Genomic DNA, 27,767 nt, shown 5'->3' on the forward strand with positions numbered 1-27,767 from the left:
CCCACATTGAAACACGAGATATTTACAAAGAATGATGGTACACAAAGAGTTGAATGCTAACGGTAGTGCTGCCACGCTAACAGGGCCGTTTAAAAAAAACATACTGGTAAAAATCACTAAGACACGGCAGTAACACGCTAGCGGAGCGCTAGCAAGGCCGTATCGGTAAAAGTCACTTCCTCAGCACATATATTCCACCGATCTCACTCGTACGTTTTCCGCTCGCGTGCCACCTTGCAGCCGTTAGAAAAAAATGCACAAATAACCCGCATCACCGCATGTACCGCATGGTTGAAAGCGTGTGAAAAAAGTCGCGGCTTATAGGCCAGAAATTAAAGTATGTATTTAAAATAACCACCTAGCTTATCCTTCATTCCGCTAACTTTATGCTAATGCTAACAAAATGAGAAATGCATATAAAAACCTTTAAGAAACTCAAATTTTAGCATAATTGATTTAGCAACACATTTAATATAAACGTAGTCAGTCATATATTCTTTATCCACGCAAGGAGCCGCGACGAGTTGAAAGAAGCTGACACATCTGTACATACAAAATGTCCATGTAGAGTAAGAGTCCCGCAGTCAGTCTCTTATACTGCGCCTGTGTGCTCGAGGCCGGCAGTACTTCAATGGCCGTTCGATTAATGCAAAGTGTGACAAATAAAATAAAATTTCTTATTACCAGAAAAATGTTATTTGTCATACATAATTATACTTGTTTTTGAGATAATAAAATTAAATTGGTTTGGTTTTGGCTGTGTATGCATTTTTTTTTTTTAATTCAAGAATCCATTTTCCACCCAACTTGTTCTCATTAAGGCTAACTGGAGTTCATCCCAGCTGTTATTCCATTTGTTGTTGTTTTTTTCCATCAAATCAGTTACTTTGTGATTTTTTTTTCCTGACATTTGACAAGTTTACAAATGTTAAAAAAAACACACACACAACAACAACAATTTCAACCCCAGCACATGTTTTACATGGTTTTCTCAAATTCCAGAAATGGATAATTTCTGCAATATTGGAGAAAATGAGTGGCTTGCGTAACAACTGTGCCAAACAAACAATGTGAGTGATGAGGTCTAGCGGCCCTTGATGTGACAAGTCCAAAGTCTCAACAGCTGCGAGGAGATAAAAGGCATAATAACTATGGCCAGAAATGCATTAATGTGGCAACGATCCCACGGCAGGGCCCCAAAGCACTTACTTGACAATGTCTTCGTTTTTCTGCTTGGTATGTTGGCACATTTATTTGTCAATGTCTCAACATTCAAAACCAATCCAGAGATTGGATTCCCTAGTTATTATTATTCAGCCTCGTATATTAACTGTGGGTTTGTCGCCCCTGAATGTTGTTGATGACACTCATGGTGGTCTGTTTAACAGCAATGGCGGTATCCCATTCCAATGGCTCATCAACCCATTTCAAACATTTTCACATGTTGTTCCCATCTCGCTTCAATTGATGCAGACCTTTATTTTTGCCTTTGCTGTTGTTTATTCCCAACTATTGCAAAAACAAACTCATTTTCATCTTTTCACAATTGGTCCCTGCCACCCATGACTCTAATATGGAGCCAAGGGCTACCGAAAGTGGATAGACGTGTGGTTACACAATTTCATGAATGATTTATATTGGAATATAAATGTATGCCATTCTTGTCTCTATGGGGGGTAGCTCGTCCAACCGGTGGCTCACACGACAAACTAATCTGAATGTGCCCTCAATGTAGTTGTACTTTCGCTCCTCGCTCGCTCTCTCTGAGCTTCCCAAAGCCTTAGTGGCGTCTCCTAATGCACACAAATGACTACCTTCGAAACTACAATGGCGCCAAGGCCAATTAGCTGTTAAAAACTACAGACAGATCTATTCAGGGGCCTCCTGCAATGTGAATGATTGAAGCCACTTTTGCTAATAACAAGAGAAGACGGCAATCTGCTGCTTGGCTCAGCGGCCTCGGGCTGTGTTCCAAGATCTAGTCAGCTGCTATTTCTTTTTTTTTTTTTTTTTTTTTGGGGGGGGGGGGTCTCTGCTCTTGTTTTGTAGTGGCGATTTATTTAAATCGCCTTTGATAGACGCAAGGCTGAAGACGGTCTATAATTCTCTGCGTAGTTGCACAGAGAAGAAGTTGTGCTGTTCCAGTCCCCGTCGCACAAGAGGCTTAACACGCCGGAGGTGATAATTTCTTACAATTATGTAGTGAGTGGTTAATGAATGTGTCCTCTTTGCCGATTTCCATTACCTATGATCTATGATGTTTTATATTTGTTGCATTTGTTCCGGCGGACTTAAGTCGGATGTAATTGTATGCCTTTTTTGAACATTTTGGTGTTTGGATATCACATGTTCAGTTGTCTCTTATGTGTCAGTACACAGTACAAGAAACTTCAACTGGGAGTGAAATAGTGTCCACAAAACACTCCCTAATTTCAAACAGTTGTTAGATGAAATATTTTAATATTGTTTTACGCTTAATAGCTAGAGATGCATTATTTCATACCATTTAATATCAAGTTAAATTTGTCTGTATATACCTATCATGCCCACAATTGACACAGATCTGCAATATATTGTGATCCGAACACCACAACCATGTGCCACAGAAACTGTCATTGTCAATGACTGTCATTTATGGCTGACAGTATACAGTACCGCCGATAAATATTGATGTATTGCTATCTTTCTATTTCCTTTTTCTCATGAAATCCTGTGGAAACCTTGTGTTGGACCACCTCCAGAGTCACCGGTCCTCTTGTTGGACACCCTGCAATTTGCCGACCGCAAGCAGGTCTGTGGATGATGCAATCAACATGGAACTGCACTTCATCTGAAACGATCCGAGAGCTTCTTCCCTCTTCCCGTTAACTTCTTAAAAAATCAACTTACAATTCCATTGCAACATGCTGCCAATTTTGTCTTGAAATTGTTAGAAGATCTCTGTCGGGTCAACTATCCATTGCACGTGCACTCAATATAAAGTACTCTTCCCCCTCTGCTCTATTTCCAGTTATATGTTGTTGGCCAATACTGGCTACTCATGTCCCTCAGTAGCATCTGAACCATTTGCACAATTGACATTGTCCCAGATTATCGCACTACTAATCATACGTTTTTTTGAAATCTCCGCACCCTTTGCGCAATGGTCATTGCACCGGTTCATTGTTTTATTTATCATTTCACACAACTCTTTATTTTTCTTTTTTTTCCTCACTTCCCTCTCTCTTTTCTCATTTTTCTCATTTCATACTGTTCTAATGGCTAGATTACGCTGGATCTTCTAACACATTAAAAAAAATATATATAATGTATTGGCAGCCCTGTGATTGGCTGGCAACCAGTTCAGGGTGTACCCTGCCTCCTGCCCGTTGACAGCTGGGATAAGATGAAGCACCCCCGCGACCCTTGTGAGGATAAGCGGACAAGGAAATGGATGGATGGATGGAAGGATGTATTAGCAATACCACATTACTGGTAAGCTTTTATTGCTCAGTCACTGTGGTTTTATGTTTTTATTTCTCAAAAGCATTCTCTGTCAAGTCAGTCTCTGTCATACTAATGCGTCTTCCATTACCCGAGAGAAAATTCTTGTTTTTGACATCCTTGGTAAACAAAAGATGATTCTGATTCTCATTCAATAGTTAATCCCTTAAACAGCTGACACACTCACAAGATACTTCATTAGGTATAGTGGCACAGAGGCATCAAGCTGTGTTTTCTACTGTTGTAATTGCACATTTACAAAGATCACATCTCATATATCATTTTCAATACCGTTAGCCCTTAGTCCGCTTTGATTGACACCACAAAAGACGTGTTCAATTAATAGTAGATTTATTGTTGTGGTTACAGTGGTAGAGAAGTACACTGTCAATCATGTTTGATAGAATTCGAAATGACGAGTCTTTCTGGGGGTGTGGCCTATTACTGTCGCGGCTTGAGTAATATTACAAAAAAGAGAATAAAGTTCTCGTAAGTTTGCATTGTACGAGAATATTTTTGTAATATACTGAATATTTGAGTTATGGCACTAAGAATATTTTCATAACTTTACGATTTACAACATTACCCCTTACTAAATTGCAATATTACAAGTAAAAAAAAAACAGCTAAATTTTCTGAGAATGCGGATGTAATGGATTAATGTATTATTGATTTCACAGGAACAAAGTCAAAATCTTACGAGAAATGCGTAAAACAATTCAAATATTAAATTGAGAAAACAGTGGAACAACTTGAATTTTAAGAGATTAGAGTCAACAGATTATGTGGGGAATCTATGAATTTCCAAGAATATACTACAAAGATCACAAGAATAAAATTGGCCATTTGTTTTTGAGATACACTTTATTACATTTCACAAGAATTGAATTATATCATGACGAAAGAAATTCAATTTTGTCAGAATAAAGTTGCAAAATTACAAGAATTTTTTTTATCCAATGGAAGTTGTATTATTATGTAAATAAAATTGCCTTATCACTAAAGATTTTACAAAACGAAAGCTGATATGATAGAGATTGTCAAACTCTTGAGCATAAGAGAAGCCTCGTGTTTTTAACACAAGCATGCATTTTGCATTTGACATACCATACATCAATAAATCCTGACAGGTACGATTTATTACAAGACTGGAGTGCAAATCACAGGGCCCTCATTATGAAGGCCTTTGAAATGCTTTAATTGTTTTTATGTGCTCGTGTGTGTGTGCGCGCCTAGCATGTGTTTGCATGTGATGATGTGAAGATGAATTCTGGGAAGGTTTCCAGCATCTGATTGATGGAAAAATCCACCACTTTCCCCGGCTATTAATACTTCATTTCCCACATCTTTCAGATAACAACACATTACAAACACCATAGGAAAAAAACAAACTGCATTCTTCATGAGGACCCCAGCAGCAATAACAACAATCTAGAGCCTTTTACACAAACTCTACCTGATTTTGTTGCAGGATAGATATTCTGCTTCTATTGCTCATTTTAAAACAGTTCACAGGTGTCTCATGAACATCTACGATGTGATTTTGTCAAAATGTCCCAAGAATGTTAGTTCACTTTGTACACTCTACTAGCTACATTTTCCGAGTGAGAATGCCGTCATCCCATCCCACAAACTGCGAGGCCAGTTATGGAGGGATGGCACTCATCTGGCGACCCGACTTAAAACAAATGACTGTGAAGCATATGCAGGCATAAACAGTGAGCCCATGCTAGCCCGTGCCTGGGATGGCAGAAAATCCATAAGATAGAGAGAAATCTTTTCGTAGTACCCCTACCATACACTTAAATGTAAACTTGAATTAACACCACTGAAACTAAAAACTTCAATGTTTCAGTTTTCCAAATTAGAGAGAAAAAAAGTGCTTGGTTCAAGCTGTTTTTTTGTCACTTCCAATCGAAGCTTGTCCTGTAAAATGAACATAAAACAAAAGTGAATTTAACATTGCGAGCTCACATCCAGCACTGTCCTTGGCGTAAAATCTGCAAGGAGGCGGGCTAGACCCGGTTTTGGTCATTTCGAGTATCTGCGTACCCCCAGCTCATTTAAAGTAGGACGTCAGCATTGGTGTGGACCTCCCCACGGACGACGTCATTTTGTCCAATCAAAGCGGCTTCTTTCATTCCCTTTGTAAAAGCGCCACAAGTAATCTTGCATGGAGACATCTATGGATTATGAGGAAGAGGACATAGTGATCCAGGCATGATTGGAGCATTAAACGTTAGTGGATGTCCCTATTAAATATAGAATGAGCTGGTGATTTAAATGTGTCCACGAACCTGATGTATATCACCTCCAGCGACCGAACCTCAGTGCAGCTCTCATCGACTTTTGGCCTTAATAAGGCGTTTCACCACTACGCCCCGAGACTGCAGATGAATGGTCCTTGCTGGTCAAGTCACTAGCAGAGAAAACCTTTGATGGCGATGATGATCACGTGAATTTTTTGCCACTGTTACATAGCAGCGCAGATCAGATCATTTGCAGAAATGTTTTCAGAACTTTTGTGGGCTTGGATAATTAGCCTCTTCTCATATCCTAGTGCCGATTTGTCCACCGTGACTTGTCCACATCTGTTGTGATTTCCTCATTAAAGTTGTCTTACCGTTACGATTTGGATCTAAGGAAAAGGCACAAACTCACCTGAGTGGACGGCACCAAGACAGATGTTGTGTAAAGGTTAATATTGTCGCATAAAAGCAGTGACATGATTCAAGCGTTTGGACCTCTTTATTGAGGGACAGATGCAGGTCACAGGTTAGAAAGCGAGCTCCAGCACAAACACAAGATCCTGGTGATCTTTGTCGTGACCTCAATGGGCATAAAAGGGGCCGCTAGGGTCCCATTGCAATGACCCGTTCCACTGCTGAGGTCACCCACTTTTCACGCGTACACTTTGAAGTGCAACAACAGCGGCCTGGTAACCGACTGATTGGCGGTTTGGCAATTACTGAGATGCTGGTTTAATTTATTTGCATCACCTCAGTCCAGGAAGAGGGAGAGAGAAGGTTAATAGCACTCATAAATATTGGTGAAGGTTTGGAAACCCTGCTTTGCACAAACAGAAGTGGCCTGGTTCGTTTTGCAAATAATTTGTTTGCATTTCGACTCGCATTCCAGAACGAGTTTGACCAAAAATGCTGCAGTGTTTTACAAGATTGGCAAAATATATATATATAAAAAAAAAACCTGCAATTCTCAGTGAAGTTGGAATGTTGCGTTTTAAAATAAATAAAAACAGAGTACAATGATTTGCAAATCATGTTCAACCTATATTTGATATTTCTATATTTGAATACGCTACAAAGAAAAACTGAAAAACTTTGCTTTCAGCAAATAATCATTAACTTCGAATGTGCAACACATTGCACAAAAACTGGGACAGGTGTAAAAAAAAAGAGTTCTCATCAAACAGCTGTTTGGAACATCCTACAGGTGAGCAGGCAAATTGGGAACAAGTGGGTGCCATGATTGGGTGGAAAAGATTGGGCGAGGTTCATCTCTTTGTGAAAAAGATAAAATAGTCGGACAGTTTAAGGACAAAGTTCCACAACGTGCAGTTGCCAGATATTTGGCGATTTCCTCATCTTTGGTCCATAATATCATCAAAAGTTTCAGAGAACCTGGAGAAATCACTGCATGTAAGTGGCAATTCCAGAAATCAATAGTGAGCTTCGATCCCTCAGGCGGCACTGAATCAAAAACTGACATCAATGTGTAAATGATATCAGCACATGAGCTCAGGAATACTTGGGGAAAACAATGTCTGTAAATATAGTTCAGTGCTACACCCCCAAGATCAACTTAAAACTCTTCTATGCAAAGCAAAAGCCATTTATCAACAACACCTAAAAACGCCACTGCCTTCTCTCAGCCTGAGCTTAGATGGACTGATGTAAAGTGAACACATCCAATTAATGCTTAATCAGCCCCCCCCCAACCCCCCCACCCACACACACACACACAAAAAACTACCTCCTCGACATATAAATGGGGCTGAAGTAGGTTACGTGTTGGATCACTAAAGAAGAGTGTCCCAAACCTATCATCTCAAATAAGTAATGTTCAATTTGAACCCCAAATTGCAAAATGTGCATTCTGTCCATGACCAAAACTAAAATACTTCATGCAACATGCAATAACATTGCCAGGTACTGTAGCTATAACCTCAATAAACTGACAAAAAGCTAATAAACAGAGTGCCAGCTTGATGATGGGTATTCATAACTCACAGATTTTTCTCTCTCATAATTGAAGACAGAGGAATGACTCTTGAGTTTTGGTGTGAAGGTTGAAAATGGACTGGGCATGGTACTGATGCTTGGGCACACCAGTAGGGCTGCAAAATTCTGAGGCTTTTCCAAATTTTTCATGGGCCACTTCGCAACTTTAAAGACTGAGATTATGTTTATTCGACAAATTACATGCCAGATAACCAAATTGGTACTGTATTCACTCCGATAAGTTTAAATACAATGCTGAGTCCCTGTATTTATTGGATTTTGTGTTTGCCGATAGTTTTTCCAGCCAGTTAGTTGATGAACTCCAGATGAGAAGATGAGAGAAGTGGTGAAAAGGTCAGAGCGAAATTGATAGTGATGCTAATATATTATGTCAGTTCTGCAGCGTGTGCTATTACATTGAGATAAGCGGTGTGTACTTAATAATTTCTTTATACAAGGCTGCGTGAGCGCCACTTGGGGTTTAGTTTATTGAAATTGAATGTAAAATTGTGTTTGAGAAGCGCGTAAAGCCTATTTCCTCCCCATATGGCTGCCTTTCTACGTGGTGACCATCTGCCGGCTCGCATCAAACACGACTGGCATTGTTTGTTTTTGCGGTAATGCCAGGCATTATGCTGAATTATTGCTCTGCGCAAGCTCCCGCGGTTCCCCTAAAAGAACCCTACGGCACTCTCTGTCCCTCCTTGTGTCTTGTTACAATCAATTAAGATGAATACAAGCGCTATCTTGACTACTTCAAAACTGGCCCATTACAGTGCATCAGACTAGTTGCTCTCTGCTTGTCACCGTACAAGACAAGAACTCCTATGTTTGTTTGTTTTTTTTTTAAAAAAAAAAAATATTTGAGGTCAGCCAATATGGTGACACAATCTTGTCGACGGAGATGGCAACAAAAGTATAGGCATATGTGTAAATCCATTACTCTGGTAAAAGTAGAAGTACAGTTTCCACTCTTGTCAAATGAAAAATGTCAACCCTTTTATAGTCAAGAACATGACAACAAATTTGAGAATAATGAGAGCAGTACAAAGCGGCACGGTAACCGACTGGTGAGCACATCAGCTGCACAGTTCTGAGGACTGGGGTTCAAATCCGGGCTCGCCTGTGTGGAGTTTGCATGTTCTCTCCATGCGTGGGTTTTCTCCGGGCACTCCGGTTTCCTAACACACATACTAAAAGCATGCATGTTAAGTCTATTGAAGACTAATTTGCCCATACATGAAAATAAAAATGATAATTGATCACCAATCCGATCATAAGATGGAGCAATGTGTATTTAAATGACCTGTTCACTTATTGTAGATACATGTTTACTGTTTTCTGCGTATCTTCTAGATTTTGGATTCATACATGCTGTACATGATGGCGACGCTGACTAGATGTGTTGACATAGCTGAAAAATGACATCATTGATCGCATCGGCTAATTATGAAATTAAAGCATTGAAGCCGATCATCCGATCAGCATGAAATGCTAATTATCGTCTGGTACCAATCAGACTGTTCGGATCGGTGTAAAGTCTATTAAAAACGGAGGTAAGATGTTTTGTTTTGGTATTCGTGGTCCCGCCAAGTCCCTGTACGCCTCTGAATATGTCCGCTGTACACTGGACTATAAGTATTTGTACTTCATTTCCTCCCACCCTTGTTGTCTTTCTGAACGATGTCTAAAAAAGGTCAAACAGGCGACACTAGGACCAATGCGTGACTTGGAGGACAATTGGTGTCATCTGTTGCCCTTTCAAGGGAGAAGTTGACTCCTTGTCAGGTCAAACAACAGGTCAAACAATAAAACGCGAGGACACAGAAAAGCAGCAGCGAGACGCCAAGTCTAGACGGGTCCCTCCCTGATTGCTTTGTTGTTGCCATATCTACAGGTAATTACCTCCACAAGCGACCAAGAGCCCTGTCAAATCGTAGTAGAGGTAGCGTTGCGCATGATGAAAAAGCCGATGTCGGCAGGAAAATGAGTAGAAGAATGCGCCTGTGCCTGAATTCTGTGCCATTGATTCGTGTCGGGAAGCACAAGCCTCCTAAAAATAACAGTGTAAATGTTTCATTGTGAAAACAAATTGACGCTACTGCTAAGACAAGCACAACTGGAAGTATTGAAGTTTTTAGGTCAGTCTCCTCTTAAAATCAAGCTGGAATGGCCAGTGGCTATAAAAGGAGCACATAAAGTCACAATTTACTGTATATAATGAGTATTATGTTGCAATAACATTACGATAACATGTAATCATATGAGAATACAGTTCCATGTGCCAATATAATTATAAGCGAATTCAAGTTGACTCCATTTTTTTCAGAAAAAAAAACAAACAAAGTACAAATATTCTGAGAATACTAACCCTAAGAAGTAAGTTGACATGATATGGAGGCATTGCCGCGTCAGGAAATGTTATAATGTTGAAAGAAAATGATTTGATTTTTCAGGAAAAAAAAGTGATGGTATGACGATAAAATGCTACTTTTGTGTGAGTCAGAAGTTTGTATCGCAATTTTACAAGTTAAAATGTAACACTGCATAATGAAAAATTGAATTGATGCAGGAGGTAGGGGGAATAGTAAAATATGAGCAAAAAAAATCCATAAAGAATTTAAATGTAATTGTATGAGTCACAATTTTATGAGAATAAAGTCAGAATATTATGAACCCAAACCTTGAGGAAAAGGAAACAACAAAAACGCTAATGATGGATGACAAAAGAAGAATGTGCCCGTGCCTGAATTTTGTGCCTCTGGCAGGCGATACCTGGCGGGAAAACGGAAACCCTCCTATGAATAACAGCACAATGAACAATTCAAACTGAAAAATTCCCCCTGATGCAAACATTACCGAAAATATTATAAAGTTTTCGGGCAGTCTCCTTTTGGACTCAAGGAGGAATTAGCTAGCCGCTGTAAAATAAGCATAAAGGTGCAGCATTACCATGAATAAAATTACATGGCTAGGAAAAAAAAAGTATAATCCTGGTCATAAAGCTGTATTATTATTATTTTTGAATGTAGTAGTAAAATTAAAAGAGGAAAAAAAATCACATTCACATTGTCACATGGCAAGAATAACATCATAAGGTGAAAGGCTAAAGTCATAATATTAGGAGAAACGTACTTCTTTGACTCCAGTTTTGGGGGGGGGGGAGTCCTGCTTTTGTGACAATAAATTTACTCAGCAGAACATGAAGAGGAAATTCTCCAAAATAATTGGACCAAAATCAAGTCACGATGTTAAGAAAATTAATTAGCTATATTACGAAAGTGACCCCAAGGAGAAGGGAACACAAAGAACATGCCCGTGCCCGAATTTTGTGCCAACAAGCCACAGGCATTGATTTGTTCTGGGAAACAAAACGCCACCTAAAAGTGGCTGTGACGAACACGATAGTAACTATTCGAGCTGTTAGGGCAGTCCCATCTTGGAATAACAGTGTAATTAACTAGTAGCTATAACATGAGCATAGCTTAGTAGTTTATAAGTACAAAGTTGTAATAACATTAGGAAAAAAAATTGAATCTTACACCAATAAAGTCGCAGTGAAACAACAAAGGAGCCAGAAGTTTTTTTTTTTTCTTAAAAATAAGAGTCATTTAAAAAAGAACAACAATTATTTCCAAAAAAAAAAACGAAAAAATAATTGGGCCAGAGAATTATTTTTTTAGAACAAATGTCTGGGGAAAAAAAAAAGCAGAGGACAAAAGGAAGATGATGAATGGGCACATGCCGGAATTTTGTGCCAGCAAGCATCGGGCATTTCTGTACTGTATGCCAGGAAACAAAACCTTCCTAAAAAGGGCCGGGCTAATGTTTCACAAGAAAAACATGTTCCCACTGTCACAAACACTCGCATAAATATTCGAGCTTTTAGGGTGGTCCCCTCTTGAAATCAGTGGGTAATTAGCAAAGTGGCTGTGTTGATAGTCATATAACAATTGCAAAATAATCATTGAATCATTTGTTTGCATGGGTGGAATTCACTGTCCTCAGAGCCGGCTAAGATGGATGGATGGAGGTTAGTTTTTAATCTTGGGGTTGATGTAGCCAAACCTCTTCAAAGAAGCCAGAAAAGGAAGATGACACATTTATGGTGGGATGTGCAACAGAAAGTAGCAACACATGCGGTGCCTCTGCTTTTGAAAGGAAATCACGTTGCATTTGTTTGATTGCCAGCAAAGCAAGTCTGTTTAAGTTTGTGATGGACTATAGGCTATTATTATTTTATTTCATTTTTTTTTTTTTGTCCTATTCGGGTGTGAGGTCAAGCAGAAAAGATGATCTGTATCCCTTTTATGCAGGACCAATTTTATTTGGTCACCGTGGCATTTTTAAGCTTCTCCTGTGGTTTCTTGGTATTATGATTGAAGTTTATTGAGAATCAAACGGAACAAAGTTTCTTGAGATGGAGGGAAATGAAGACAAAAGACCAAGTGTGAATTGTTCAACAGGGTGAGAAACATAAATCATTGCATAACTACAACAATGAAAGATTAAATATTGTTGTTGGATGGGCCTGTAGCGCGACACCCCGCGAAAGAAAGACGGGACAAGGACAGGAGAAGAAGCACGCAGGACGAGGGTCGTGAACCCGGTTGTACAACAGTAGTGTGAAAGTGAATGATAGAAGTCTGCAGGACGAGAGTAGAAGTGAGGGGATCCACAAGCCATTTGCATATTTGCGAGTTAGCAGTGAATTGAAGCCGTTTTTACATGCGCAGAGACTAACAGAAGTGTTCTGCAATTGGTGTGCCTGCACCGCGGAGGCTGAGGACCCCACCTAATCAATCAAAGGCCAGGATCAGGCTCAAGGGTCCACCAGAGCGCAACCGGGTGGGCGGGGCACGTCGGCAATTGGCCACATGGCAGGCGCTACGGAGAGCCAATGCCACCCCTCCTCCAAATTTTACATGTGAGTTTAATTAGCTGGCATGTATGACATGTTTATGCACACTTTGCATGTGGTCAGCTTCCTCATTTAGCTTCATGAGTGATGCCTCTCCCAATAATGCCGGTTAGACATTTACCACTGTAAACTGCAATCTAATAATACTGTAGGTTGTTATGTACTACCGGATTAATACTTCTCTATTACTGTCATTCAAAAGTAAGCAATGTTTGTAGTGTGTAGTTGCAAGCTAAAAGAAAATGGACCTAGTACTGATCCATGGGAACACCATTATCCATCATAAATTGTTTAAAATTCCAGACTTTCAGAAAGTAAATTAGAATTTTTTTTTTTTTTTTTTTTTTTTTAGCTCCATTCTCCAAGCCAAACAAGGAGTGTAATGTCTCATTTTAGTTCAATGAACTGGTACAAAAAATAGCACGTGTTTTTTTTACAAAAATATATCACTAATTTTCACTGCCATATTTTTTAACATTGTGATTAGGCCTCTAATTGACACTGCCCAATTAATGAGTAGGCTCAGACTTCCACAGTACTCTGAACCCATTTGAGCTCTGTTAACTAACTAAATCAGGAGCACCTACAGACACATAAACAGTCTCCCTGGTGAAGTTAGGTGTCAAGTCTTGTAAATGTTTTATTTCAAGAAACATAATCTTTTGTCATGTGGGGATAGCATCTTTGATGATTTGCATATCTGTAGACCGATTTGTGACCCCCTCCATAATGTTGTGCTTGTGATCTGTCTCACTTCTTGGCATCACACCAAAATATCCACAATTTATTTTTCCTAGTATTAGAACCAAAAATATGTACAATCCGACACACCCACACTATTGGACTCCTATGCCCTATCTCCATTTGAGTAAATAAATGCCCCCGCCCACTATTTACAAGAGGTTTTTTTTATGCAACTGTAATGTTCATATGGAGAGTTTGTTTTCAAAACGAGACATAGGCATTTTTTTCAGATTTACGAAACTCGCGCCAAAATTATCCATTCGGAGCTGGATAATTTTGGCGCGAGTTTCGTAAATCTGAAAAAAATGCCTATGTCTCGTTTTGAAAACAAACTCTTCATATTTCCTACCCAATTATCACATCTTACATCTACAGTAATTGCATGTATCGGTAATCATATACAGTACCTGCTTGTTAACTTAAAACGTAAAATAACCCCAACATCCCTTTAAATACTAGAATTAAATCATTAGGGACTTGACAGAATTCCTACCCCCGCAACACACACACACACTTTGCAAATATTTTCAACTAAAATTCAAATATTTGCTCCATGAAATTGTATTAATTTATTCCCAACAGTCTGTTGTCTTCATTTGGTAGCATTTCTCTTGGCTACACTTTTTCCCAGTACGTGTTTGTGAATGTTGGGCTTTATTTATTTATTTGAATTTTTCTAAAAGTACATGAGCAATGCTAGTGTTTCTTTAACCAATCAGATGCCCCTCGATGACATCAAGCATTTTCTGTCCACTTGTCGGTTGGACATTGCGCTTGAACCTCTTTCTAATATTTTACTCCCATTTTGAGGAGTTTGTGATGAGTTGTGTACAACTTTTACAACTAACCCTATTAGACAAGCACACCTAATCAAGTGTCTGTCCTGCCTTATGCTCACGTTATTTTTCGTCATTGTCATTCTTCATCAGATTGAGTCATCATGACTCACACACACACACACACACACGAAGTATCATTATAACCTGCAGTACATCGTAAATTGTAAGAGTTAATTAAAATGCCCTGATTGGCTAGTAAAAACATGCCAGTTCTCTGTTACTATGTGTGCTCTTTATCATTTGGAGAACATAATTGGTGCTTGTACCCTTCATGCTGACTGGAGGCAACTTGACACATTATTAACTATGCGGTATGTTTTCAACTTTCGTAGTCAGCAGGGTCAAGCTGCTCGCTGAGCACTGTCTCCCCCCCCCCCCCCCCCCCCCTTTGCAAGGTTTATTCCAGCCACACTGGCATTAAAAAAATGACAGTAAGACAAAAACTGTTTTCTTATGAAGTCCTAATGTTACCAGAAGTCAAATGAAAAGAAATAGTCATTTGCGTGTGAAAAAAGTCAAAATGAGAACTTGCATGTAATTATCTGAGAAGGAAGTTGATATGGTCAGGGGAAAAACATGACCATCATTAATAGAGCACTAATACTAGTTACTCTTTGTAGAGGGTAATATGCATCTCAATATCTTTTATATTGTCTGTCTACATGTGTTGCTGCACCACTTGTGTTCAGTTGGTTGCATTAAGGGTTATCGACGCTATTAAGCATGAGCATTAAGTGAACATGAAAAGCTCAGCTACATAGTTGTTTTAAATACAGCATACTTTTTGTGGTAATGTTGAAGGCACTTTTTTAGCAATTGTTACTATGTGAAGTGGGTTGAGTTCACTGCCAGTGTAGAGCGCTCGTACCTCAAGTACGTGCTCACAACTCAAAGCAACAACAGGAAAAAAAATCCCTCAAAGGACGGCTTCGTTCTCAGAACACTCAGAAGTCAAGACACTCATCCCTCAAGGAACTGTTGTACGGCTGACCACATGAAACCATTTTTAATACCGTATTTTCTGCACTATAAGGCGTGCATAAAAGCCTTTAATTTTCTCAAAAGCTGACGGTGCGCCTTATTATCCGGTGCGTCATATATATGGATCAATATTGAGCCTTTAGTGCAACTCCATCTCATGGATGCATAACGTAACCCCAGCCTCTACTGTAGCGTCTATTCTATCCGCCTTATAATGCAGTGCGCCTTATATATGAAAAAAAAAAAGACTTAAAAAAGGCCATTCATTGAAGGTGTGCCTTATAATGCAGTGCGTCTTATAGTGCGGAAAATACGGTAATTTGATGTGGGGGAGGTGGGGGGTCCTAATTCAACAGACAGCTAGGAAACAAAAAAGCATTGTGTGTCAACTTCAGTGGAGCGTCCCTCCCCACTCTTCTCTTTTTATGCTGCTTCACTCAGCGGTAGTGCTTTGTCAGCATGGAAGATTAACCTCCAAATTGCCATGGGGCATCCCAACTGCCTGCCTGCCTGCCTGCCTGCCTGCCTGCCTGCCTGGCTGTCTCCCTCCCCTCTCCTTTTCCTCGCGGCCCTCTCTCCAACTGACTCCCTCCTTGGGAATTCTTTCGCAACAAGCGGCGCCTCTGTGGAGCCCCCTGGGCATGAGAGGTTTGCAACATGTCCCAGAGAGCGCTAATTACAACGCTCAGGTGATTTAAGGGTTCGGGACTGTGCTGACCTTTGCGTTGCACCCAAAAAAACAAAAACAATATTACTGTGTTTTTTGTGGACGGAATTTTACACTCCTGTCACAATGTGATTACTTCTGCACACATTAAGTTTGTGGACGCTGTGTAAGATATCAGATATCACTGACATCAAAACCAACTCATCGTTGAGATAAACGCGTTGTATTGATTATTCATATAAAGGTGTGGGAGCAACGCTTGAGGTCTAATTACTTTAAATAACGCATAATTAAATAGTGTTTGGGAAAAGCTTCTGCTCTGTTTACATCCTCTTGGCTTGGTTTTTTTTATGCTGCGATCTGCCAACTCAGCTCACAGTTTGGAGCTACAGGAAATTCTACATTACAATAAATAATAACTGGCAGATCCTTTAGGGTTGGGATTTTACCTACTAATTAGTCATGAGACAAATTCCAGACTTTCAGATCATCATACATAAAGCAACTCTCTTTTTTTTTTTCCATTTTATTCATCAGATAGGTAGCTGACAACAGGATTAGGAAAAATAATAATAATAATAATAATAATACTTGTATGGTGAAGTTCAAAGTGTGACAAAATCTGTTCAGCGACTTAATTTAAAACAGCTTTTCTCTTTGAACTCAATGTGATTTGAATTTATTCTTTCCAGCTCCCAATCGTCACCATCATAAAAGCTTTCCAAACTCGACACGCAAAGTTTTATGAAACACTAATTATTCCTGTTATACAAGTATTACTCGTCCTACAATAAATCTCCCTACCTTTTGGTAAGAAACCAAGCACGTACTGTGCAGTTTGCCACTCATCCTACCTATTGGTTTCTAGGGAAAAAAAAAAAAAAAAACAAAAAACCAAAAGATTCATAAGAGTTGCCACATGAGCCAAGGAGCAACCCATTCAAATTTATTTTGGGTCGATTCATTTTTCATTTTTTTTTTTTTTTTGCATGGCACGAATAAAGTGTTGTTTTGATTCAGGAGTTTCATTTGTTCTCTGATCACACTCGTAACTTAAACGCGCGTAGGTCAAATCATCGTTGCCCTTTGAAATGAATGAAAATGTCATTAATCTGTCAGAGACCAGCCAAGAAGTAACCACCTCACTAACAAATGAAATGGGATATCCAAAATTATGAAACTCAAATAGTTTCATATTAGCAGAAGTCTGCTCATTTGTAGATTATAACAACTTCGGTACAACAGTATTTTGTATTCATTTAGTTTTCGAAATGACTCTCTTCAAATAACTTCTGCCGTACGTGTTTGGTTTATGTTTGGTGACCACACTTTCTGCATTTTAACAGGGGGAGTAGAAAAGAAATAATAATAATCGGGCACAAAAGCACAGAGAAGATGCCGGTGACAGGCTGTAATTGAGGAGAAAGAGTCAATAGTGGCACTGAGGCGGCCTCTCCACCTCCTGCAGACTTGCTGGTGACACGGGGGAATGTTTCCCTTGAAACAAGGTCAGGGCTAATGCTACTTAATTGGAAGGGGATGTTCCGCTGGCCTTCAGCTCACGCCGACGCCCTCTTATCTTCTCCCGTGCTCACTTGAGCAAGTCGTAGCAGAGGAGCTACAAGAATTTATTGTCTCGATTTTGCACGAGATCGAGGAGACGCTGACCCCCCCCCCCTCCCCTCTCATGCGATGCATTTAGGCCACCGAATAACCATTATTTCAATAATCAATGAATCTGTTGATGATTTTTTTTTTTCTGCAACCATATACTAAAAAACTGAAGAGTATTTCATGTTGACAGTTCAGAAAATGCACAAACTTAAATTGATTTTATTGCAGGTCTCGGCTTTCTCATCAACATGTCTGAAAATAGACCAAAATCTTGATCATTGTTTTCCAAAGTAAAAGATGTTTGAAACACAGACATAATCGGTCTGCTTTATGATTATTTGTGCGTCTACTACCGGTTAATTGCACAGCTACAGAATAAGCGAAATGAAGAAGGCTGCAACATGTAGGGAGAACTCAAAACAAATTTGCCAGTCATTCCACACTCTTCTATCGCCATGTCTCATGAAGAAATATCATCCTTTTGACAGTATTCTTCACAGGTGACAAGAAGTGCTTCCACATTTGAAATGAAAGCCTTCCCTCTCGACTGTCGTACACCTCGTCAAATGTCACTGCTATCTTTCATCTGCCCAAGTGTCATTTTCCCACCGTTGCGGTGACCCACACAACACCCCAGGTGAAAGCACATAAGAAATAATATCGTGTGGTGGGAGTCCGTTTCTGTCTCTCAAGGTCCTGTTTCTGTTCTCCTTTGAACGGGATTACATGTTTACCTGTTCTGACCCCATTAATGGGGTCAAACCGGAGCCAACCCAGAGGGAATAATGGTAACAGAGATGCACTGTAATTAAGACTCTATCGAAGAAACCAGGAAGAAAAGGCAGAGAAGGTCCCCTACTAAGCTGTGGCAATGCTGGCATCTATTTCATGGTGAAATTTAACCATCTCGCCATTTTATTAGCCTATATTCGGAACAATCATAGTAGTATAAAAATGAATTTCCACTGTTCATATTTACAAGTCGAAACATTCCAATGAAGTTAAAGCTGAAGGCAGCAATTAACGGAACCTCGCACACTCTGTCATGGCGATTGCTGAAAATGATGGTAACAATGTTATGTTATGCTTCATTACCATTGGACAGCGTCGGTGGGGAAACAAAGACGGGTCATTTAGCATTTAATATGCTTGCTTCTGAATTGGACTCATTCAGGTGAATTCCTCCAAAGGAGTTGGTCAAAGTCCAAGCTGTGGAATTCCCCCAAAGGGCCCGCTTCAAATCAGAATGACTGACTTCCTGTTAAATTTCACGCATGCTTCCTTGAGACATTTTTCCGCATCCTACTATGACTGACATGTCCACCCAATTTCAAATCCAAGGGTGAAACCGGTTTCAGAGGCACGTCCTGTAACTCTCCGGCAGGCCCTGCTTATCGACTATAGGAAAGGTCCCAATTTACACACAATTTCATCAGAAAGCATCGGCGCATTCCCGAAAGTGACTTGAGTGCTCGTATTTGTTTTCCGTGTGATCACGTGCAGCCTCGGAGGACTTGTTCCTACAACCTCGTTTGGCAGCGGAACAGAATCTTTGTGTGTGGTGATGAGTGTTGAGATAATCGGAGTACAACACGCACAATACAACCACAACTGTTAAATGCCAGGTGTTTTAGCTTCATTGGTAGGGGTGTGTCACAGGTTTTATATATGAAGAGTTTGTTTTCAAAACGAGACATAGGCATTTGTTTTCCATTTTATCCATTCGGAACTGATTAATTTTGGCGCGAGTTTCGTAAATCTGAAAAAAAATGCCTACGTCTCGTTTTGAAAACAAACTCTTCATATTATATATGAAGAATTTGTTTTCAAAATGAGACATATCCGTTTTTTTCATTTTGAGAAAAGGGCTTGGTATTGAAGTGAAAACAATAAACTCAATTTATGTTTCTAACTATTGGGGGATGGAAAAAGATGCTAAAAAGTAACTAAACACCATACTACAAAAAAATATTGGCTTTAATATTCACCGAGTTTTTTTGATGACAAATTTCATTTTTTCTCCAAAATGAGACATACCCAAACATTCTATTCTTGGCAAAGTGAGACATATCCAAATTTCGACTTAAACCTTCAGGAGCAGCTGTATTTATTTTTTTTTTTTTTCAAATCAGTTGCGTTTGATAGGCAATCATGAAAACTATTTGCCTTTCAACATTTCAAGCATTTTAAAATAATATTTAAGACCATGACCACCACATTTAGAGAGTTAGGTATCAGAAATAAGGGTCAGTCACCTGTCACAATTTTCACAATTAGCTCACTAATGTCAGATGTTGAAAAAGGAGATGAAAAAATGGGAATTTCTTTTAAAAAGGTGTTTTTCAGTTATTTAGAAACTGTTTGTTTGTTCAGTATGAGGTCTTGGAAAGGCTGAGTTTACATCATTGTAATTTTGTGTATCTGTATGCGATTCTGCAATCCGACATCTGCAGGCTTTGTGTCACTCAGTTGAAAGCAAGAAACACTGTAAAGATAAAATCGACAAAAATGCATGCCAAGGATCCAAATAAAAAAACATGGTAAAATGTATCACATGGCAAAACAATGAAAAGGTTTGCTACTGACTGTACGGGATATTTATATATATACAATCTACAAAGATCAAAAGTCTTTATTTTCTTTCAATTCATAAGTAGAAAAGAAACATTACTGATTCACACATCAGTAGATTCTATTAAAAATAGAATTCATGTAAAAGAAAATCCAAATGTGATAAAAAAGGAAACAATAGGTCAACTTCACAAAGAGAAAAAATAGGGTCTACTATCATAGCAAGCGCTTCTTCTTTTCTGACCCCGTTTCCGCTGGGTTTCTTTTCCTTCCCAGCTTCATTCTCTCCGGTCTCTCGTACATAAAATCAAACTCGGCATTAGCATCTCTCTCAAACGTGGGCGCAGCCATTTTGGATGATGATGTGGAAGATACCGGAACTTCCCTCGAGACGAATTCTGATTGGATGCTGCTTGCTTCAGCAGCGCACGCTGATTGAACGAAATTATGTCGCATTTTGCTCTAAATAAGATCTCGATATGTCGCATTTTGAAATAAAACGCGATCTTCCTTGGCTGATATAGAACGATATGTCGCACTTTCAACAAAAATCAGAGTATCCCGATAACTACCATTCGGAGCTGGATAATTTTGGCGCGTGTTTCGTAAATCTGAAAAAAATGCCCATGTCGTGTTTTGAAAACAAACTCTTCATATATATATATATATATATATATATATATTATATATATATATATATATATATATATTTGCCTGCTTGTCCTAGGTCTAAGATTGTCAGCCCAACTGTTTTCCTGAGCAGATCATATCTCACACCTGAGACCTGCAACAATCAGACTTTTGCACTTTGATTGGAAGCAAGGAAAATTGCTCAAATGAAGTCGCCTGTTCCATTCTTCCCTTGCTTGTGAAAAAGACCCCAAGATACTTGAACCCCTCCACTTGCGGAAGGACTTCAACCCCGATTTAGAGAGGGCACTCCACCCTTTTCCAACTGAGGACAGGGCCCTCAGATTTGGAAGAATTGATTCTCATCCCAGTGAGAGTTGGCAATCGCGACTTGAGGAAGTCATCAGAACCACATCATCAGCAACAAGCAGCGATGTGATACTAATTTCAACAAACTGGAACCCCTCGAACCAAATGCTCCAAAAAACAAGCAAAGCATTCAAACAATTTCAAGCAACGGTAAAACAAGAGATGATCATTTCAGAAAAACACCTCATCCCAGTGCACCAGTGTTTTGTTTCATCTCGTTTCTCGAACTATTATTGATGAACGACGGCGGCTCTCAGATCTCCGCATGACACGAAAGGTCGAAATGAAGAGCGTAATGAGGTGTTGTCGACAATTAAAGTTCCATTTACGTTGCTGACTTTAACAGATGATTTGTGGGTCAGGTCGCGAGCGTGAGCCATGTGGCTCACTTTACGAGTCAATGCTGGACACACTTCAGCACACACAAGGCATTATTCGGAGGTGGGATAGCTCACCTCTGATGGGCGTTGACCTTGTGTGTGTGTGTGTTTGTGTTGACGCCAATAAATTAGGACCTTATTAAGCCTATCCCATTTCACGCAGGGAACCTCCAAAGGGGAAGTGAGGATTGCGCTTCAAAGCCCGCGCCGCAGCTTTCTTCATGTCGTAGCACTTCATATTTCACATCAACTTGATGGGCGCAGTTTCAGGGGTCATATGTCAAATGCAAATGTTAACGCCTAAGGCATGGTAGCTAATTATAAGTATATATGTATGTTGTTGCACACACGTAGGGCCTTGAAAACGATCAAAACCGGCACTTTGCTGGGGTTGTTTTTGGCGGTTTTGACATGTTTGCATGCAGGCCAGCACCCTTTTCCGACTGAGGACCATGGTCTCAGATTTGGAGGAGGTGCTGATTCTCATCCCAGCCGCTTCACACTGGGCTGCCAACCGCTCCAGTGAGCGTTGGAGAGCATGGCTTGATGAAGCCAACAAAACCACATCATTTGCAAAGAGCAGAGATACGGTGCTGAGGCCACCTCTACGCTTCGGCTTCGCCTAGAAATTCTGTCCATAAAAGTTGTGAACAAAATCAGTGACAACGGGCGGCCTTGGCAGAATCCAGCTCTCACTGGAAACGAGTCCAACTTATTGCCGGCAATGCGGACCAAACCCTGACAGTGGTCGTACTGGGACCGAACAGCCCGTATCAGGTGGTTCGGTCTCCCATACTCCCGAAGAACCCCCCACAAGACTCCCTGAGGGACACAGTCAAACGCCTTCTCCAAGTCCACAAAACACATGTAGACTGGTTGGGCAAACTCCCACGCACCCTCGAGGATCCTGCTGAGCGTGTAGAGCTCGTCCACTGTTCCGCAGCCAGGACAAAAACCACATTGCTGTTCCTGGATCTGAGATTCGACTTCCCGGCGGACCGTCCTCTCCAGTACCCCTGAGTATAGCTTACCAGGGAGGCTGAGGAGTCTGATTCCTCTATAGTTGGAACACACCCTCCGGGGACCACCACAGCAGTCTGCCAATCCAGAGGCACCCTCCCCGATGTCCACGCGATGTTGCAGAGGTGCGTCAACCAGGACAGCCCCACAACATCCAGAGCCTTTAGGAACTCCGGGCGAATTCCATCCACCCCTGGGGCCCTGCCACCAAGGAGCTTTTTAACCACCTTGGTGACCTCAACCCCAGAGATAGAAGATCCCGCCCCAGAGAACTCAGACTCAGCTTCCTCGTTGGAAGGCGTGTTGGTGGAGTTGAGGAGTTCGAAAAATTCTCCCCACCGACTCACAACATCCCGAGTTGAGGTCAGCAGTTCCCCATCCCCACTATTCACAGTTTTGACGGTGCACTGCTTCCCCCTCCCGAGACGCCGGACGGTGGACCGGAATTTCCTCGAAGCTGTCCTGAAGTCGTTCTCCATGGCCTCACCGAACTCCTCCCCGGTTTTTGCCTCAGTGACCACCGAAGCTACATGCTGCTTGGCCAGCCGGTACCAAACTTCTGCCTCGGGCGTCCCGGAGGCTAAAAATGCCCGATAGGACTCCGTCTTCAGCTTGACACCATTCCTCACTGTTGGTGTCCACCAATGTGCTCTGGAGTTGGCGCCACAACAGGCACCGACCATCTTAGGGCCACAGCTGCGGTCGGCCACCTCAGCAATGGAGGCGCGGAACATCGTCCACTCGGAGTCAATGTCCCCCGCTTCCCCCGGAACGTGAGCAAAGTTCTTTCGGAGGTGGGAGTTGAAATTCCTTCTGACAGGGGAATCTGCCACCCGTTCCCAGCAGACCCTTCACAATACGTTTGGGCCTGCCACGTCGTTTGCGTGCTGGCCAGCTTTCTATGACCAAAAATGGTAAGAGACTGCATTTTCTGGGCATTACATTTTTGGAACTGAAATGAATAAGAAATGTAAACTACTAAGCATCCCACTCTTAGGTCCTTCCGCACACATTTTTGGCAATTTTGATTGGTTGCCGTTGAGAGTTTTCAGATTATTGAGATATATCAGTTGTCCTGATTTTATGGGCGTGGCTAAAAGAACATAAAAGCTTGGCATGAGCCGCCTCTCCCCAACTATAAAAGAACATAGGCAACTGTTGTTTGCATCAGTGGGTATCCAGCACAATTGCAATGTACAGTTAGGTAGCATCTTTGCTTTGGATAGTCCACCTGCGCGGCAGCTTGAGAGCCTCATTGTTGCACATCATCGAGAGAAGTCGGAAGAGAGAAGAAAAAAATAGTTTGACTTTATAGTCAACCTATCCCTGGACCTGGGATCGAGGCCGCTATCGACACTTTAGAGTGGCTCGTTGTTGGCCATGAGTGAATGGATGTATCCAGGGGATAGTGTGGACAGGGGATTCACGCTGTCGTAGCCTCATTAGAGTGATGTGGAAATATCCTTTGATGACTTAGTGGGATATATTTTATCGAATAAACATTATTCAAACATGATGTGAAATGTAGGCATAAAAAAGATCATCCATTTTTTCCCCCCCATTTCTTAATAGCAAGTTTGATTTGATTGACGCCGTGCACGGCGGGGTTTCACAGACACGCCCCCAGCATTTGACTGCGCGCCTCGTTTATTTTCACTTGAGCGGTACTTTAAGTGGGTCTCAAAGAGACAAAAAGACCAAACAGGTTCCTCAATGTGCCATTTTTGAAGTAGCGAATGTGTCATGAGGGTGACCAATCAGGTTCCACTGTTTTGTCACAGCCAGCAAACGTCACAAAGACTATTTCTCCTCACATTTGAGGAAATTCATTTCAGCCACATCCGAGCGACTGTCCTTGACTGTTCAGTGCTTTACAGTCGTGGCATTCACACATCATTCAACGTATCCTGCTGGCTTAATTATTATTTTTGCACTGGAACTGTCCCGCCACAATATGCGCATTGATTGTAGTGTTTGTTTGCCTGCCAGAGTCTACACAAAGACACACAAAAAAACAAAAACAAAAAAAAGAACCCATGTGTCAAATCAAAAGGCTCTTTTTAATTGCCACTCTGGTGTCAAAGTCATGAGGGGACTTTTTGAGGCAGAGGCGCCACAAATGGCTCACAATGGCCACTAAACTCAACACATGTATTTCCTTTGTGTCACATGTGGAGTGCAATTACCGTAAGTCTAAATTTTTTTGTTTTTGTTTTTAAAGGTCAAAAAGACAAAATTAGGAACATAAGTGTCACCAATAGTGTATTGTGTATATGCTCACGCGTGAATGTGTTTTGTTAAAATTTTTCGAGCGACACACACAAACCAAACAAAAGAAGATGGAGAAGAAAAAAAACACCTGTCATTTTTTTAAAATATACTTTTATTGGGGAGGGGGAGGCTGCAGTACTTCAATCATGATTACATCAGAACGCTGAAATTTAGTAATTACTTATTGGCATACCGTTAGTGAGAACCTGTGTACCCTAATGGCTTTGGCTTGGTCTAAGTGCAACAGCAACATGCATGAATAGCAAAAACACTGCATTGCATTAATATTCCATCAGTTTGAAATATTAATGAGTATTTTCAGTAGTGTTGATGTATGTACGAGAGCTGGCAGTATAGCCCATGTGGAAATGGGGCAAAAACCATCTATCTATCTATCTATCTATCTATCTATCTATATATCTATCTATCTATCTATCTATCTATCTATCTATCTATCTATCTATCATATCTATCTATCTATATCTATCTATCTATCTATCTATCTATCTATCTATCTATCTATCTATCTATCTATCTATCTATCTATCTATCTATCTATCTATCTATCTATCCTATAGATCCTATTCGGGTAATTTTACATTACGCTCATTATGCAATGGCGCCCTCTTTTGTTTGAACCAGTCCAATTTAGACACAGCATTCAGTACACTTGCACACTAATGTGTTTAATGATATCAATATCACTTCACGCTCAACACCTTATGGTGTCAAAATAAATTAAATGAGGAATTGCAATCGAATTATTCTATTGCATTTTTCTCTAGACTAGATGATTGATAAAACTTTACACTATACATTCATATGCGTGCATACATCTGCTGAATAAACTTATTGTTGGACCTTTTGTGAGGACAATACTTATTACTAGTAAAAAAATGCTAGCGTCCATAATACAGTTGTGCTTTGAGATTTGATTTTAATCTGTTGCGTGACTAATGTCCTAACTCAAAACATTCATCTCTCATTGTCTTTCCTCAATAAAATGAGGGGAAATGCGATGCCATGTCTCCCTCCCAAAAATTTCAATTGAAGCTCGCACTTTGTTACTGTACTTGACATAATATATTTTATTGCCACTGGAGAGGAGTATAATACTGTCACATAAACAAATGAAAAAGAGTTCCTCAACTACTAAAAATAACACAGTAAATTGCACTAGTTCTCTTAATTTTTCCCGGGGGATAAGGAACATGTGCTTGTCAGTGTTGTCATATCGTCTGTCTCCGTGTGTTGTTGCACCATTTGTATTCTAATATATGCTCCTTAAAATGTTACGCTCTTAAATTGACCTTTAACTATATGTATCGTTAATAATTAATTAATATATGTTGAGACATTGATCATGTTAATCAGCTACAATGATGAAACAAGGTACAAAACTTGCAATGTAATGATCACAATGCAACAGTTTATTTCTGTAAACCTATGCTGTGTGTTTACGTGTTCAAATGATCACTCCTGAAACAGTCCGAGTAAATCACAATTGACCCCTACGTAGAAATTGCGTCATCCGCGTCGCTGACCAATCAGAGGCTAGAGATCTGCATAAACCACGCCCCCTTTTTGGACCTGCAGTTCCCTCAGACAACGTTGCATGGTCCAGTATAGCTTCTGTTGCCGTTTTATCGTGTATTTGGGTTCTTTAACAATAGATATGGTTAAGAGGTGTAGTCACGGACTTTATAATAGTGACGACAGGTATCCTGAAAGGCTAGTTGGTGGAGTTCAATTCGTACCCTTTCCAAAACCGAAGACCCAGTACGAAAAACGTCTTTGATGGATCAAACTTTGTGGAAGACCGCATCATCAACTGAATCCATCTAAAATCAACCGGAACAGAAGACCGAGCACGAAAAATGTCTTTGATGTATAAAACTTTGAGGAAGACCGCATGATCAACTGAATCCATCTAAAATCAACCGGAACAGATATGTTTGCACGAAGGTAAGCCCTATTTTTGATTTTCAATACATGTCTCATATAAATGAATTAGCAGTTCTTCGCTTGCATAACATAGCTACGTGTGAATGATTGACAGACTTGATCTGTGTTGAGCGATATTTTGCGATGATTTGACTGCACAAACGCGTCGCTTTGTTGGCGGTGAGCTAAGCTAAACCGGACTAGCAGTCCGAAAAGCCTTCGACGTGCACCGAGACACCAAGACTGAAGGAAGGATGTTTGAGGACACTAAAGTAGTGATTGTCGTACTCGGTCAGGACTTACGTGGGTTCGGCACTAATTCAAGAATAATTATTGAGGGGAGCGCGTGACGTTACACAAAGAAAACGAGAGAAACAACTCGTAAATCAAGCCTCGCCTTCTTTTCCTTCATACGGCGGTTCACAAACGGCTATACAGATACGCTTACAGATTCTGCACACAAGTCTGATATGTAACACAAAAATAGGAAACTGTCAATGACGAATTCGTCTTTGGGTTATAATATATTATATTATGTGGCTTCTCGGTCTTCCTCTGACTCCGGAAAGATCTCGCGCTAATATCGATGGTTTCTCCGTCGATATGCATGTAAATACCATTGAAATACCCCTGGCTGAAATACTTGAAGCTCTGCTGTCTGCTTTTCAACGATATTTCACTGTTAGCTAAGAATGCGAGTGAGAAATCAGCCGGTAAATCGGACAGTTTCGCTCCATTCTTTTCTTGCTGCGCAGATATTTTTGCTAATTGTTTGTCTGACGTTAGCGCACGTGGCTTGGTTAAGTGCCCTGTACGGAGGGGTCAATTCCCCTTCTCTGGTGAGCGGTGAGCGATGACCGGCTTTCCACTGCTCTATCTCGTCAATGGCACAAATATTTCAGCAGGTGGCACTGTAGTTCTTCTAGAAGTTTTCGAGAGCTACAGTATAAGAGATGAGGCAAACTTTTGTGCTCAAAGGCCAATTTAGATAAGGTTTTTAAAAATTTGGAATGTATCTCGGAAATAGTATCTGAAACAATAATTATTATTTTAAAACACAACAACTAAAAATGTGATGCGGGCTACAATGGA

General features: G+C 40.4%; 1 protein-coding gene across 1 annotated transcript in view; it reads left to right on the top strand.

The window, feature by feature from the left end:
* Window positions 1-3,446, top strand: part of drd1b (dopamine receptor D1b) — a 112,955-nt gene extending 109,509 nt beyond the window's left edge. Inside the window, exons 3-4 of the transcript XR_009792461.1 lie at window positions 2,742-2,791; window positions 3,319-3,446. The gene's annotated coding sequence lies outside the window, so the exon portion shown is untranslated. The remainder of the gene's footprint in view (window positions 1-2,741; window positions 2,792-3,318) is intronic.
* Window positions 3,447-27,767: the final 24,321 nt, after the last annotated feature.

This window comes from Syngnathoides biaculeatus, chromosome 18, assembly GCF_019802595.1.
Source record: "Syngnathoides biaculeatus isolate LvHL_M chromosome 18, ASM1980259v1, whole genome shotgun sequence".
NCBI lineage: Eukaryota > Metazoa > Chordata > Actinopteri > Syngnathiformes > Syngnathidae > Syngnathoides > Syngnathoides biaculeatus.